The 14,302-nt window shown below is 38.2% G+C and overlaps 1 protein-coding gene across 1 annotated transcript in view; it reads right to left on the bottom strand.

The window, feature by feature from the left end:
• Positions 1–13,990, bottom strand: part of TAB2 (TGF-beta activated kinase 1 (MAP3K7) binding protein 2) — a 62,655-nt gene extending 48,665 nt beyond the window's left edge. The window contains exon 1 of the mRNA XM_010399150.4: positions 13,879–13,990. The gene's annotated coding sequence lies outside the window, so the exon portion shown is untranslated. The remainder of the gene's footprint in view (positions 1–13,878) is intronic.
• Positions 13,991–14,302: the final 312 nt, after the last annotated feature.

Genomic DNA, 14,302 nt, shown 5'->3' on the forward strand with positions numbered 1-14,302 from the left:
CAACTTTTGTAGCTTCTTTCTATGAATTTGCTTCAAAGCGTTCATGAGACACTTTTAACACTATTAACTTTGAGAATAAGGAACAAATGTATTTTTCTTCACCTGTTAACTTCAGATGTTTATCATCAGATTTAATTCAAAGTACAGCTCAGAATTTTTGATAAGAAATACTGTATTTGAAGAATGAGCCCCATAATACTGATTTGGAAGATTTTTTAACACCAAGTATACATCATACTCTTTCCAGTCATGGCTGGGCAGAGGGTACTTCTTAGAGATGGGTCATGAGGAACAGACCTTGTTTAGTATTTTGATTCTTTATTTACCTCCCAAAAGATACTACAATATGGCAAACCAGTAACAATAATACATGAAAGCCTGCTGACTCTGCACTACTTTGAAAAAAACAACAACAAAACCAAACCTCAAGCAGGAATGAATATAGTGTCAAACACTGACACAGGCTTAATTAAGAAGCAAGAATTCCCCTCTTGCCTGAATACAACTTAGCACAGAATCAGTCAGGCTGGGAGGGACCACAGTGGGTCACCTGGTTCAACCTCCCTGGTCCAACCTCCCTGGTCAGGTAGGACCATACTAGAGCACATGGCACAGGATTGCATCCAGATGGTTCTTGAGTATCACCAGGAGGGAGACTCCACATCCTCTCTGGGCAATCCATTCCAGTGCTCAGCCACCTGCGCAGTGAAGTTCTTCCTTATGTTCAGGTGGAATTTCTTGTGCATCAGTTTCTGCCCTTTGCCTCTTGTTCTACTGCTTATCCCCTCCCAGGTGTTAAGGTTGTGCACCCAAATCGATTCAAATAAAAACTAGCTAGAAGCATGCACTTCTTCAGCAATTAAGAGAAACAAAAGAATGATGAGCAGTGCATTTGTCAGACCTGGCCCAAATGACCCCAAACTACTGATCATCCTGTGGTATAACTACAGTAGCCCATATCACGAAGGAAACACCACACTGAAGTCCCGAGACAGCAGTCTGGCTTTGCATCTGGTCTGAACACACCTCTTCAGGGGTCAGGTTTCACTGCACTGTTGTTACATATAAATTTTGATAAAATCATGGTCAAACTGTAGCCTGTGGGAGCCCACAAACATACTTTATTAAGGTACTTGTTCTACCTTACCTAGTCTTGTACTACTCTGATAAAGAGTCATAAATTTTGATGTGACCAAATACATCACCCAACACAAGTACTACCTGTTTATCTTGCACAAAAAGTAAATGGCTTCATTTAAAAATGTGCATCTCCTGTTACATAAGTCATACTGTACCATTATGGTAACACAGATGGGCCTAAACTAATCTACCTTCTCAGAAGATCCTACAATGAGTAGCTAAGCAAACAATAGCAGCCTGCTGTCACTCAGAGGGGTTCCTTTCTAAACACCACTCCAGAGCTCTTTTGGCCAGTGTCCTAGACCGCAACTTTTTGTGCAAATGTCTGAGAAAAATTGTTTAGCAGGACATTATCTATTAAAAGCCAGCACATTACCTTCTACCAGTGAAGTTTCTTCATCTGTTTATCATGTACCAGTCATTTTTCCATGCCCTCACACTGCCAAGCTCACACAGCCAGGCTCAACAGGCTGCTGCTGCCACCTGCCGGAAGAGCTTTACTCTCCTTTCTCCACCACAAAAACTTCTCTGGATCTTCTGCTCACTGGACACTTGAGAAGGGGAAGTCCATTTGCTAGGTGATCAGAAAGTGATTATCTGGCAGGTAATGGGCAGCCTGAGTTTGTCTATAGCAAATGGAGCTGGTTAGAAGAGGGACCTGAGAAGTGCCAGTACAAGCCCACGTGTAGGGGAAGATACACTTCATTTGTTAACAGGAGGGAATTCTTAGACTGGTACTGTATTACTTCCAGTGACAACAAGTAGAATGACTGCTGAACTCCCAGAGCCAACTACCATGTTGCTAGTTATAAATAAAGCCACCTACTGTTATCATCAACAAAACTAACCATATCAATGTTGCTTACAGAAACCATAAAAGTTGGTTTCTCAAAGTCCACCACTTTCACACACATGTTTAAAGACACCTGGGGCCTTTGAAAGTAAAACTCTTAGCTGACTTTAGGTACCTTCTAGAATTCTTGGTCTTGCATCACTTTGCAATGAAAATATATAGTCTGAAGTACTGAATTAATATGAAGTAAAGATCACATATATTTGATTTCAAACTTCCAATGAATCTCCAAGGAGTTGAAACAAACTACTCCATTGTTAGCAACTGTGTTAATGCCCATCAGTCAGGTAAAAGAACAGAAAACCAATTTATCTGTCCACTAAATTCCTTCACATTTGAATTAAGTCCTCTGAAGTTGCAAGTGAAGTAAGGCAGGAAGCATGAACAAAGTAACTGAGCTGTACAGGTAATTCATAAAGATAACAGCTTCAAGCTTAGCACCAGAGTGCCATGGCGATGCATTAGCTTAGATCTGTATTTCATCACTCAATTGTGAAAACCCTTCAGAATACCAAATTTTCAGCTGGGTAGTTTTACGTTTTTAACTTTACAACAAATGTCATTTTACATTAATTGTAGTCATCAGCAGCATGAAGCTGACTGGAAGTGTTCGGAATGTCAGTTTTAAAAGTAAGAAACAGTCATCAATACAGATGACCATCTATAAATAGGCTCTCGTTTTCTGAAAGACTTCAGAAGAAAATCTGAAAGAAGAAAGAGAGGATTCTTATCAGTACAATTTCTTTTCCTTTCTTACACTTTGTTTCATTCAAAATAATCAGCAGTTATGTCAGCTGTGTTCTTCAGCCCTGAAGGACAGAAGATTGTGTTTTAAGAATATTCAAATTCTATCTTCAGGACTGGGCAGCACTAGGCAGCTCACTGCAGAACCACTGGAGCTGGCAGAGTGCTTCTTTTCCCACTTATTCCTGTCATCTCTTCATGTACATCCTACCAGTGAACAAAAAAATATATTTAGAAACCAACACTTTAATCACCCTACATCCCTTTTTGTCTAATCTCTCATCCATTAAAGAGCAATCTTGCCACAGACAGCAAGACCAAACCAGGTAAAGATGTAGTCTGAAATAGGTCTGGCACTGTAGGCTGGAAGAAAATGTTAAAAACAGGTACAGAAAGAGCACAGTGCAGATTCCCTTGTAGGACACTCAGGTATATAAAGAAAGGAGGAGAAAGGTCCTGAGAAACACCCCACTAATGAGAAAAAAAATCTCACACAGCAGATACCCAGTTTAAACTGCAGATCTTCATTTCCAGTAGGCATCATCTGTCCCTCTCCAGTCTTTGACTGCCTCTGTCGTGTTCCTTTACCTTACATTGATACAAACTCTACAAAGGATTGTATAAAACTACAACATTCTCTATTTTAAAGTCCATATGCCTGCCTACAATGACTTGTTGATCCAGTTCTTGGCAATTACATCTGCTCTTGAAAGGTAAGTTTTACTGCCTTCTCTGATAAAACTTTTATCTACCGCAAAACATACAACACCAGCATAACAAGACTCAAAGCTCAGGCTCTCCCCCTCTAATTCCAGCATTTCCAACATCCTAAATTTCATTCTTTAGGACCAACAAAGATGCGACTGAGCTGCCAGGAGAAAACTGCTACCTACATGAAGCTGTACGATGCATTTAACATGTAGGGGATAATAACAACAAGGAAGTCCCATTTTTGTCAAGAAAAAAAGTAAACATGATCCTAACCAAGAAAAGAGGAGTAAAAATTTCAGAACAGATTATCAGAGAACACTCCCCAATGCACACACAGACTCATGCTCCTCACTTGCTGTTTGCTCAAATAAAAGCGAATGCCTGCTTTTTATGTGTGACATTAAAGGCAAAAACCAAATACCTGAAAGCTATAAACATGGTCCCTTAACAGAGCAAAGGTACTTATAATATCACTATCCCTAACTGCTGAAGAAAAAGGAAAGAAATCAAAAAATTCCTTCCTTATGAACATCTGTGCCAATCAGGCTTCTTAAAAAAAAAAAAAAAAAAGTTAAAATATTGGTGTCAAGAATCTACCAATTCCTTTCACTCATTTAAAAAGTGAAGAAAGAACTTTGAATTGGAACTGTCATAAGATGTGAATCTAACCATAAAAGATATCCAATGAATTATTTAAGCCTAATTGAAAACCAGTTTGTTCAGAACATCCAGGCAGAAAATTAGGTTCTCCAGCTTTTCAAAGAAAACAGTCTGTCTTTACACCATTCACACAGACCATATTTCCCTTTGCTCAAGAACAGCTTCAATTAAAATTTTTCATTGCAGATAATAACCATTTCAAAACGCTCATAACTACACTTCAATCCAGAAAATAAAGTCAGTATACTAAAATGTTTCATACATCAGTTAAAGTAAACCACAAAAAACTGTTATACGTGTCACAATTTAAATTTTTTATCGAACTGAAAGACAGAAGTCAAAGAAAATCAGGTTTTTTGCTAAGGCAGAATTTTTGATTACGTAGAAAATGATTGGCTAATGCAATCAGTCATATGCTTCTCTTACTTTAATGACATATAAAGCAGATTTGTTCTAACAGAGGCAAACAGCTTTGGTTATTTTAAGGATTTGGGGACATTTCCACCCATGAGTTTATTCATGGGGGTCATCTGAGAACAGCAAGATCAAAGATACAGTAATAACCAAACATACAATTAAAAGATATGCTTGATGATAGAATAGAACAGATCTTCTGCGCATTGCTGTACTTCATTTTACCCATATTTTCCTGAGAAAACGGATACAATTATTAAAGAAAATTCCTTGAATTTTTTTGCTAGGCTTCTAATCCAAAGTAAACTATTCTTATTTCATTTTGCCATGCTTCAAAGTTTTTGCAATTCCACTTGAAACTGGGACAGTAGGACAAACCTCAAGGCAGCATCAAATGTAACTCTTTCACTCTTCTCTGGCATAACCACTAATACCTTGTCCTGCACACTCCAAAATGTTAAAATCTCTTATTGTTAACTCCCATTCCATAGAGGTGGGTAGGTGGAAAGAGGCTAATGAGCAAAGAAAAGTATCCACCCACTCTTTGGAAGTACAACGATCATTTTCTAAACACTTCCACCTTTCATAGTATGATGATATCACCTATCGCTACCAAGAGTCAAAACAGTAAAATGTGCACCCACTATCAAACACTTGGGCACTGCTTAGAAAGCCCCATAATCCTACTTCCCACACAAACAGATGCAAGCAGAATGGAAGGTCTGAAGCAGCTGGGCCAGGGAATATCTAGTTAGATAACTAAGCACCCAAGTACCATGAGCTCCAACTTCCCTCCTGTTCCCTAATCACAAACCAAGTAACTATAGGGCAACTTCTACTTCCTTCTCATTTATGCTGCATGAGTCATCCTGAGAAACATCTCAGTTTATTTCATGAACTTTGAGATTTGATTTAATTTCCCAGCAACCCTCACGGTATTCTCTCCTGGTCACAGAGCACAGAGGATTGTGTCTTACACACACTTTTACTTCTGGGTTCATTGAATACTTTCCTTTACTTCTGGGCTGGCTCAGTATTTTCTTTTCCATTCCTCCACTCTTTACAAAGCTCAAACAATTTCCTTAATTGATGGGAGAGGTGCCACTGGTAAGTCCAGTGTTTGCGTAAATACGTACTGGAAGCCAGGCTGGCAAAACAATAAATTCCTTTTTCATCTTAATCAAGGGCTTGACTTGTTTACCAATATATCATTTACTCACAGTGTTTTAATGACAGTAAGGCTGGGTATTTCAGCCACTCCTTAAAATGCTGTTCCAAAACAACTCAATACTGCCACTGTCATTCCTCCTGTTCCCAGGCATGCATTACCCCTCTCCCTTCCCTCCTGTGAGTGTCCAATTCTGGCACTCATCTGATTCTGCAGCAAGCCAGTTCATGGAGCAAAATCGGGAGAGGGAATAATGTCGTGGCAATTTTCTGCTAGTTTAGCTTTGAGTCAGATGAATGCCAGGGTGAATACAGGGAAAGAAGAAGAGAAAACTTACACTGATTTACAGATCACACCCTTAACATTTCCTAAGGACAATCTTGGAGAGGGGAGAAAAATCAAGGTTGTACTCAACACTAAAACAGACTTTTCTGATTTTACATTACCTTAGCACTAGAATAAACATTAAAAAATCTAAAAACCTAGCCCAATCACACAAAGCTGCCTCTGGCAGCTGTTACAAACAAGCAACAATGTAGGCCCATAGGATAAGAGGAAGGAGGAAACATACAAGTGCTAGAGAAGCAATGCAAAAGGGTAAGTAACAGCAAACCACTTCCTTCAATTGGTAGCAGCTAACTGGAAACAACTGTGTCAAAAGGCGGTGCCTGAAGTGAGAGGCAGTGGAGAAGCTTCAGAAAGATTGGTAGGACAACACCAAGAGAGAACCTCCCACCAAGAGTTAAAACACCTTTAGCTATTTAACACAGTACCATAAACAAAAGAATGGCCACGGAACTCCCCTTTTCTGTCAATCGCCTTCTCTAGAGGGGTGATTGAGGCCCTTGGATACAAAGGGTGTCCATATTAGGAAGAGACTTGCAGCTGGGCTGCCATAGTTTTAGGCTAACAGAGCTTTACTTTGTATCTGCAGTTATCTTCACCTGTGAAACTGCACTGGCAGAAATCCCAGGGGTAATGGTGGAGGACTTTTGACAGCTGCCAGGAAAAAGGGGAAAGAAAGGGTGAAGTGTAGTCATGGAAAACTAGTTGTTGTTTTCTCTTTCTTCTCTATTAGTTCCCAAACCAACACATATAAGGACAAACCCAAGAGCACGACTGCAATATTTGGGAGGATGCCTCTAGTTTCCACTTATTTTCTGCCAAATTCATAGCAGTAGACAAAAATAAACAAAAATCCATCCATTAACCTGGAGAAAAACCCTCCACCAACACCAAGATGAGGTAACAGACACTGATAGGCACAAGTCAAATAGAAATACTCATGGTGGTGTCCATACAACTTGGTTTTCCTATGGCTTTTCTTCCAAGGCCCTATTTGATGCACAAAGAGAGAAAAGTAACAGACAGATGTCTAAGCAGCTATTCCTCTAGCTCCCAGTTAGTTTCCCATACTTACCTTCTTCTACAATAAGATACAGATTTACGATCAAGGAACTCACAATATGTAATTTTGAAATTTGCTATTTTTTTCTAGGTTTCTCATGTTTCACTATGAACTGTTGTCAAGGAATATAAGAGTGCTAGTTGTTCTCCATCCTTTTGTTAAAGAAAAAAAGATGTGATCACTGCACTTGATGTTATGTAAGGGACTAATAACACTGATCCTTTTTTCTGCATTTTACTCCACACAGGATTTGGGAGAAGGAGATCAAAAAGAAAGGGGAGAGGAAATCCGGGAAGAGCTGAAATGTCTCCAGCGTTCACAGCTTCTCAGCACCTATTGTTTCCTGCTGTTACAACCTGTAATAGACGACCACTAGCCCTTTTACAAAGTAACCTATCATCTACTTTTTTCCTACCTTAACCTAAAAATCCTTACAAGAACCCTGACGCCAGCTGCATACTAACAAGACAACTAGCTACTCAAAAGGAAGAAATTGTAAGTAACCTGCTCTGAAAAAGGTGGACAAGGAAAGTAACAGAGTGAAGTTGAGAAAAAACAGAAAAGATGTCTCATGGCACCAGGTGAGTAAAGAGCTTTTAGCCTTGTAAGGTCTTCCACTTTGACACTTCACCTGGGAAGAAGAAAGACTCTCACAATAGCAGTAAGATTTACACAAGACTAAAATTCACCAAAAAAAAATCCAGATGACTTGCAACTAAGATTTTGTCCTTGTGTGATCCCTATTCCAGGCGCTCTCCTGTAAACTGCAAACAGAGAAGCAGAAGAAAAGTGCAGAAATAAACCATTTCTACTCAGATTTTGACTTGCCACGGTATTTTCTGGACATTGTATCAGCTGGTAGCCTTTTATTAAGAAAAAAATAATTGAAAATATAAAAGGTACATACAACTAAGAAGAACTGTTAAACCTTGGTGTTTATCTTCTCACCAGAGATACAGCCAGATAGTGGGAATTTTCAGGAAACTAAAGAGAGCTGAGATAATATTTATAAAATTAAATATTAAATTAAATCTTAAATTTAATATTCATAAAAATAAATATTAAACAAGTCCATGGTGGTAATTCCGCTAGTCCAGATAGCTCTTCACAGCTTTGACATACTAACGCATTTCTTGCATTTGCGACAAAGATAAGAGGCCTGTTAATAGAAGTAGACCAGCTTTTGAAAGATAAAATGAACAGTGTCACACAGATAAAGAGGCAAAGGATTTGTAATTATCTGGCTCTGTATTTCACGAGAATTCAATTTTTCACTCATCCCAATTTTCTAATGCTTGTCCTGGAAAAATAGTAAGCCATTGGTTACAGGCAGGCATAATTAAAAAATGCAGATGGGGACTTTTCAGAGGAACTGGCAAGAATCAAGATATAAAAAAAACCCCTCATGCCTTAATTTTGTGATCTCACCACCATTTTCGCCCATAAATAAATAGCAAATTAAGTACTATTCCTTCCAATTACATATAGTTTCATTCTCACAAGAGATTCAGAAAGGATGACAAACGAGTGACAATGAATTCTTAAGTTCACAAGGCAAACAAAGCTGCACTGCTAGGCTTCTCCTAAATCAATTTAAAATCCTAGTCAATCCATATATACCAGAAAACAAAGCTGCAACAGCCAGAGAAGCTAGCAACAGTAAAACATAAAATGAGAAAGGGCTTTTGAAATCAGTGAATTTTGACAGTCTGCATAGAGTAGGCATTCTGCAGCATTCATTGATATAATGGTGTAAGGTGATGACTTGCCCTTATCACAAACAGGCAGCAGCCTGAAGTCACACAGACAATGCTGAAATACTATTTTGTCCCAGACTCTTAAAACTTCAAACATGAAGACAACTTTCTTTTTAACTAACAAGACCCCATGCTAGTATAACTCCAAATATTTTTCTAGCTGAAGTATTCCTTTCAGTATAACCTGTATTACGTTGAGGCAAGTTGCAGGTCTCAATCTCATTTGTGTTGGCAAGAATTTCCCCACTCATTGATGGGGAGTGGAAAAAACATTCCAGAGAGCTGCCCCTGGCTCTGCACTGAAGAAACGTAAGCTTCAGTTTGGCCTGTTCTTTTGGCCAGTTTCAACAGGAAGGAAGCCTGTAGCTCCATCAACTCTGGTAACACCATTAGGTGGTACTTTAAGATACTCTCTTGTCATAGCAGAACTACTGGCAACCAAAACCCGTAAGAAATCAAACAAAACCAATATAACAAACACAACCAAGAAAACCAGAAAGAAATCACAGCCTAAGCTTTAGCTTGAAAAAGTTGTTAGTATCTGCCAGCCTAGAATCTGAATGTGCAGGCCAGATTAGCAACTACTGTTGAGTTCTGAAGTCCATGCAAAACCAGCAGCTGAAAGAAAGAGAACACCTACACACTAGTTTTTATTTACTCATCTTTAAATGAAGCTTTATATTCATTGATATGTTTGAATAGCAGATTATAATTTAAGAGATTCACTAGTTTTCTCTTATAACTATTAAAGATTACAAAAGGCTCCAACTCTGGGCCACAAATAATGCTCCCTTGTAGTACACAGGTGAAACATGAACATCTTTACAAAACATCTACTTTGCTATCCTATTTTAACCACACTTTTCCTCAAGAGTCAACAAGTTCTGCACCTTTTCTAAACAATTCTCTCAATCTCTCTTTCCATAGTTTACATAACTCATTGCACTTATCTATTAGCCACACTTCCACAAGTTTCAATAGGACCTGAATTTCCTACTGCACTGCAAAACTGGACTACAGCATTTAAAGATCAGAAAACCTTGGAAAAAACTAGCCGTTTTTATTGACCAAGACTGCTAGGATTCTTGCAGGCACCATCACTTAAAGCTAATTAAAATACATCTGCTGAAAGTATTTAAGACACCTTGATTATGTCCAGATAAGAGGAGAAAAATTACTGTTACCACCTTTCATCCAGGCAGGTCACTAGTGAAGCTTTTACACTGTGGCAGAATCCACATACGTCAGTTCTGTGGTGAAGTTAGTTCAACTAATTCCTGTTCTACTTTTTGAAAGGCTAGCTTTTAATTTACACCATTTCAGTATTTCAGCTGGTGACTCTGTGAACAGCTGCAGTGCCACAGTGTGTAGAGATAATTCCCTGAACTGGTCTTCCTGCTTCTCTGTCATAGGACCACTCTTAGGTCTACAGTTTCATGAGGGACTTTCATCACCCACAATACCAGCTTAATGAACTCTGATTTCTTCTATATATCTATTCTTCTGGTTTTTCTACCATATCTCAGTTTTGCAGAAAAACCTATTTGTGGGCTCATACTAAAACCACACCAGTGAACTCAGGGGAAAGGATGGCAAATCCATGCCCTGTCACTGATGTAGCACAAACCAACCCCCTAAGTGTGAAGTTACAGGAGACTACCAAACTGATCTAACAGCTCCTTGGCGCCCCAGGGTTGGTCTCACCCCACAAGATCACCTAATTTAAATAGCAATCTGATTAATTTTCTAACCACCCATACATAAACTGCCCTGGCTCACAGACAGATGAGACCGGAACAAGGGACCAGCTGCTTGTGTCAGTGAAAGCAATCTTCCCTGTTCAGTCACAGCAAAATATCAGTGGCCCCTGATGCTCACAAACACTCATGTTTTTCCATTTTTTTGCTCTAAACCTCCTATCTCAAAGCCATTTTGTTGTATTACTCCAAGAGTAATTAATTTATACAGAAATATATGGATAAAATAGCGAAAGCATTCCTTTCATGGCAGCACAGGCATATTTTTGTATCAATAAACCAAAACTACTCACTCAAGGTTGCAGCTCTTGCAGAGAAATAACACCATTCTGCACATGTAACTGCACCACACCAGCAAGCTCCGTATGCAGACTGCCGCATTATGGAAGGATGACACTCTTTCATTCATCCAAAATGATGCAGCCATGCTGGTACCTTTCCCAGCTTTGACAAGATCAATATCATCAGAATAGTGAAGATACCACATTGTAAAACTGGTATTTTTCCTCCACAGTATATGTATGAAAGCACTACTGGGAGAAACTATATTTTCCTTTTGATCTGGAAACCACAGGGGTTTTCAGCCCCATGCAGGGGAAAAAAAAGCAAATAATGGGTATTTTCTCTGAACCTTGCTGCTTAACTCATCACCTGCTAGACACAAGAGACTGGAAAGAACAGGAATTTCCACAATCCAAGTGACAGTTTTCACCTGCTGCTTACAATTTATTTTACTCTCCTTCACCAGATATTTGGCAAGAGGAACAGAAAAAAGTGTTGCCCTTTATGCACGGAAAAGAAAGATCAAAATGTGCTTTTTGTAGAGGTGCAAAAATGAATCCTTTAGCAACCTTTTTTACACATACATTCATACTAAGTCTTAACTCAGATACACAACAAAACAAATTGTATTTATTAAGACACTGCTTATGGTTAAATTTTCCTTGTATTCAACTCATGCTCCAAAGAAATAAAAAGTTCTCAATCTCAGTGAAGTCCCAAGTGTGTCACAGATACGATCCAGTGTGATAACCTTCGACTCTCGGCTTTGACACATCGACCTCTACCCTCAACAGCTACCAATGAATACAAGCTAATGAGGGTCTAGCTCAAGTAATTTCGTAACTCTTCTATGAATTTTCCAGACAAATATTAAAAGTCATGTCAAAACACCACTAAATGAATTACAGCTATCAAAGACAGTTTTAATTAATTTTTAAAAATTGGGACAATTTAAAAATGACTGGAGAACTAACACACCTAATAAATGAAAGGTAACAAAAATGCTTTGCTAAATGTCTTTGTCTAATCCAACACATGTACCTAGGTAAACAAACTTACTATTCATGGGACTGCAAACTCTTCTAGGATAGACTTATTTAATAAATATTTATACACGGCCTTGCACGGAAGAGTCTAATCCAGGTTAAACTCTAGTCACCACAATATAATAATCTGGTATTGGCAGTTATTCCAGTAAGACAGTTTTAAATACACAGCTTGTAACACGCATACAAAATAATCTTATCCCCATTTACCAAAGACAAGAGTAGTACTTAAAACAAAAAGAGAGCAAGACACTAGATTTTTACTGCTTTGCACTTATCAACCTAAAATGCCTTTTTAAGCACACTTTTGCTGAGCCCCTGGAGATTGTCTGTTCCCAGGCTTAAGGCTGTTAGACTTAAGAAGGCTCTTTAAGAAAAATAACCTACGATTCCCTTTAAAAAAAAAAAAAAAAAAGCTTGTTCAACAAATGGGAAGTTACAGTTTGAACCATTTGAATGAACTGAAAGAAATCCAAGTACAGAACTCAAGACCTTTTTTTTTCTATTGCTCTCTCAGGAAAGCTTAAATGAAGCAGGGGCAAACTTAGCAATGATACTCTGAAGAAGAGACAAAATGGGAATGAAATGCAAACTGCTGAATGGATCTCTTAAGAAAAGTATCCAAGAACGATTAGAATAAAAAAGAATGACAAAGTGTAAACAAGAGTGCACTAATGCTTCAGCTATAAAGTACAGATCAGCATGCCTAGGCAAGGTAAAGGCAGAGGATATGAATGAACATATTTCTTCTTTTTAGCTCACCTACACATATGATAGGATGTCAGTAAAAAGGTGGTTGAAGGAGATAAATTCTGCATGGCACAGATTTGTCAAAGAGTAAAGAAAAAATAAACAGAAAAAACAAAAAAAAACTATGAATGCTGTAAAAAGACAGGAGAGTACTGCAAAAAGAGATCTGTAGCACAGCACGAATGCAGGAAGGGGAGACTTCAGTTCTTAAGAATTTAAACACAAAATGAATTGACAAAAGTTACAATTACAGACCACACTGTACAACTTACATATTCTTTTAATTGTGTGCTTTTTTCCCTATACATAGGTGAAACAGTTCATCTTTTTCTACCTAGGCAAATCAGGCTTACAACTTACACATGGAAAGACTTTTCTGCATTTCTAGCCTTCAGTACAAAACAGAAATCAACTTCCAAAACCCCAACAACTTCAGGAAAAGAAATTATTTATCTGAATGTACGTGTCAGTGACAGCTTCTGAGGCACCAGATCAGTAACTAGTGTCTGTGGGGTAGTTAAATTTTGAAACTTACTGTATTTTTTTAGTTACTTTACCCTGTTAAAAAAGACATTCTGAGAACACATTGATAAATGGATGGATCAGCAAGAGATTTTACACACAGTGCGATTTCCTTTGAAAAATGCATTCTAAAACCCTAGCTTTGACAGTCTCTAAGAGTTATACCCTAAACATATTTATGCTTGATCTTTGTACAACTAATTTATGAAAACACCTGATAACAGCAAAGCACATTCTTGAACAATAAAGACATGCTGCAGCAAATAAAAAGGTTGCTGTTAAAGAGTATTTCTCATCTGCCAGTGATTTCTTATCAATTTCTTCTAGCATTGCAGACAAAATAGAGGCGTACCAGGCAAATACTTATTTCAAGACTCAAAAAATTCCGTAAAATCTTCAGTCTGTAATAAATCTATATTAAAAAGCAAATAATTTCAGGCTTACTAAAACAATTTGATACTACCATGGCTCACCTTCACAAATAAATTAGTTAGACCTGGGAGTACATCACATGTACCACTGCATGCAACAGCCCACAGAGAGATGACTGAGTTATACTACCAGCATGCAACCAACATGCAAGTCACAATATCTAAAGAAACTGTAGCTATACATGATGTAATGATAAAATAATGCTTTTGATAATGTATTTTGAAAAAAACATACATGTCTTATGCACTTATGTAACTCCTCCCTTACTCATGCACGTTCTTGTCCCATGCTGCTTCATGCACTGTGTCAGTCTGGGCACTCCTGTTGAATCAGACCCACACAAACACACGAGCAGGCACAGCTCAAGAGGCTCTGTAATGAGTGGAAGCAACAACATCACCAAACATCGCTTTTTTTTTTTTTCAGTCTTCATCTTCTTAAGAACCTATTTAATGAGATTTTTGTTTAGGGCACTGATCCATAAATAGCAAAATGTATAAAGTCCCATTTCCCATAGATTTTTTTTTCTGTCTCAGCCATGCCCCGGTGTTCCAATTAATCACATTCCACCTCTATCCCAGATGCCTATTATCTTTCCACTCTCCTTCAAGCACTAGCCACAATATACTTAACCTCTCATGTCCTTTAACTACTGACT

This window comes from Corvus cornix, chromosome 3 (assembly GCF_000738735.6).
Source record: "Corvus cornix cornix isolate S_Up_H32 chromosome 3, ASM73873v5, whole genome shotgun sequence".
NCBI lineage: Eukaryota > Metazoa > Chordata > Aves > Passeriformes > Corvidae > Corvus > Corvus cornix.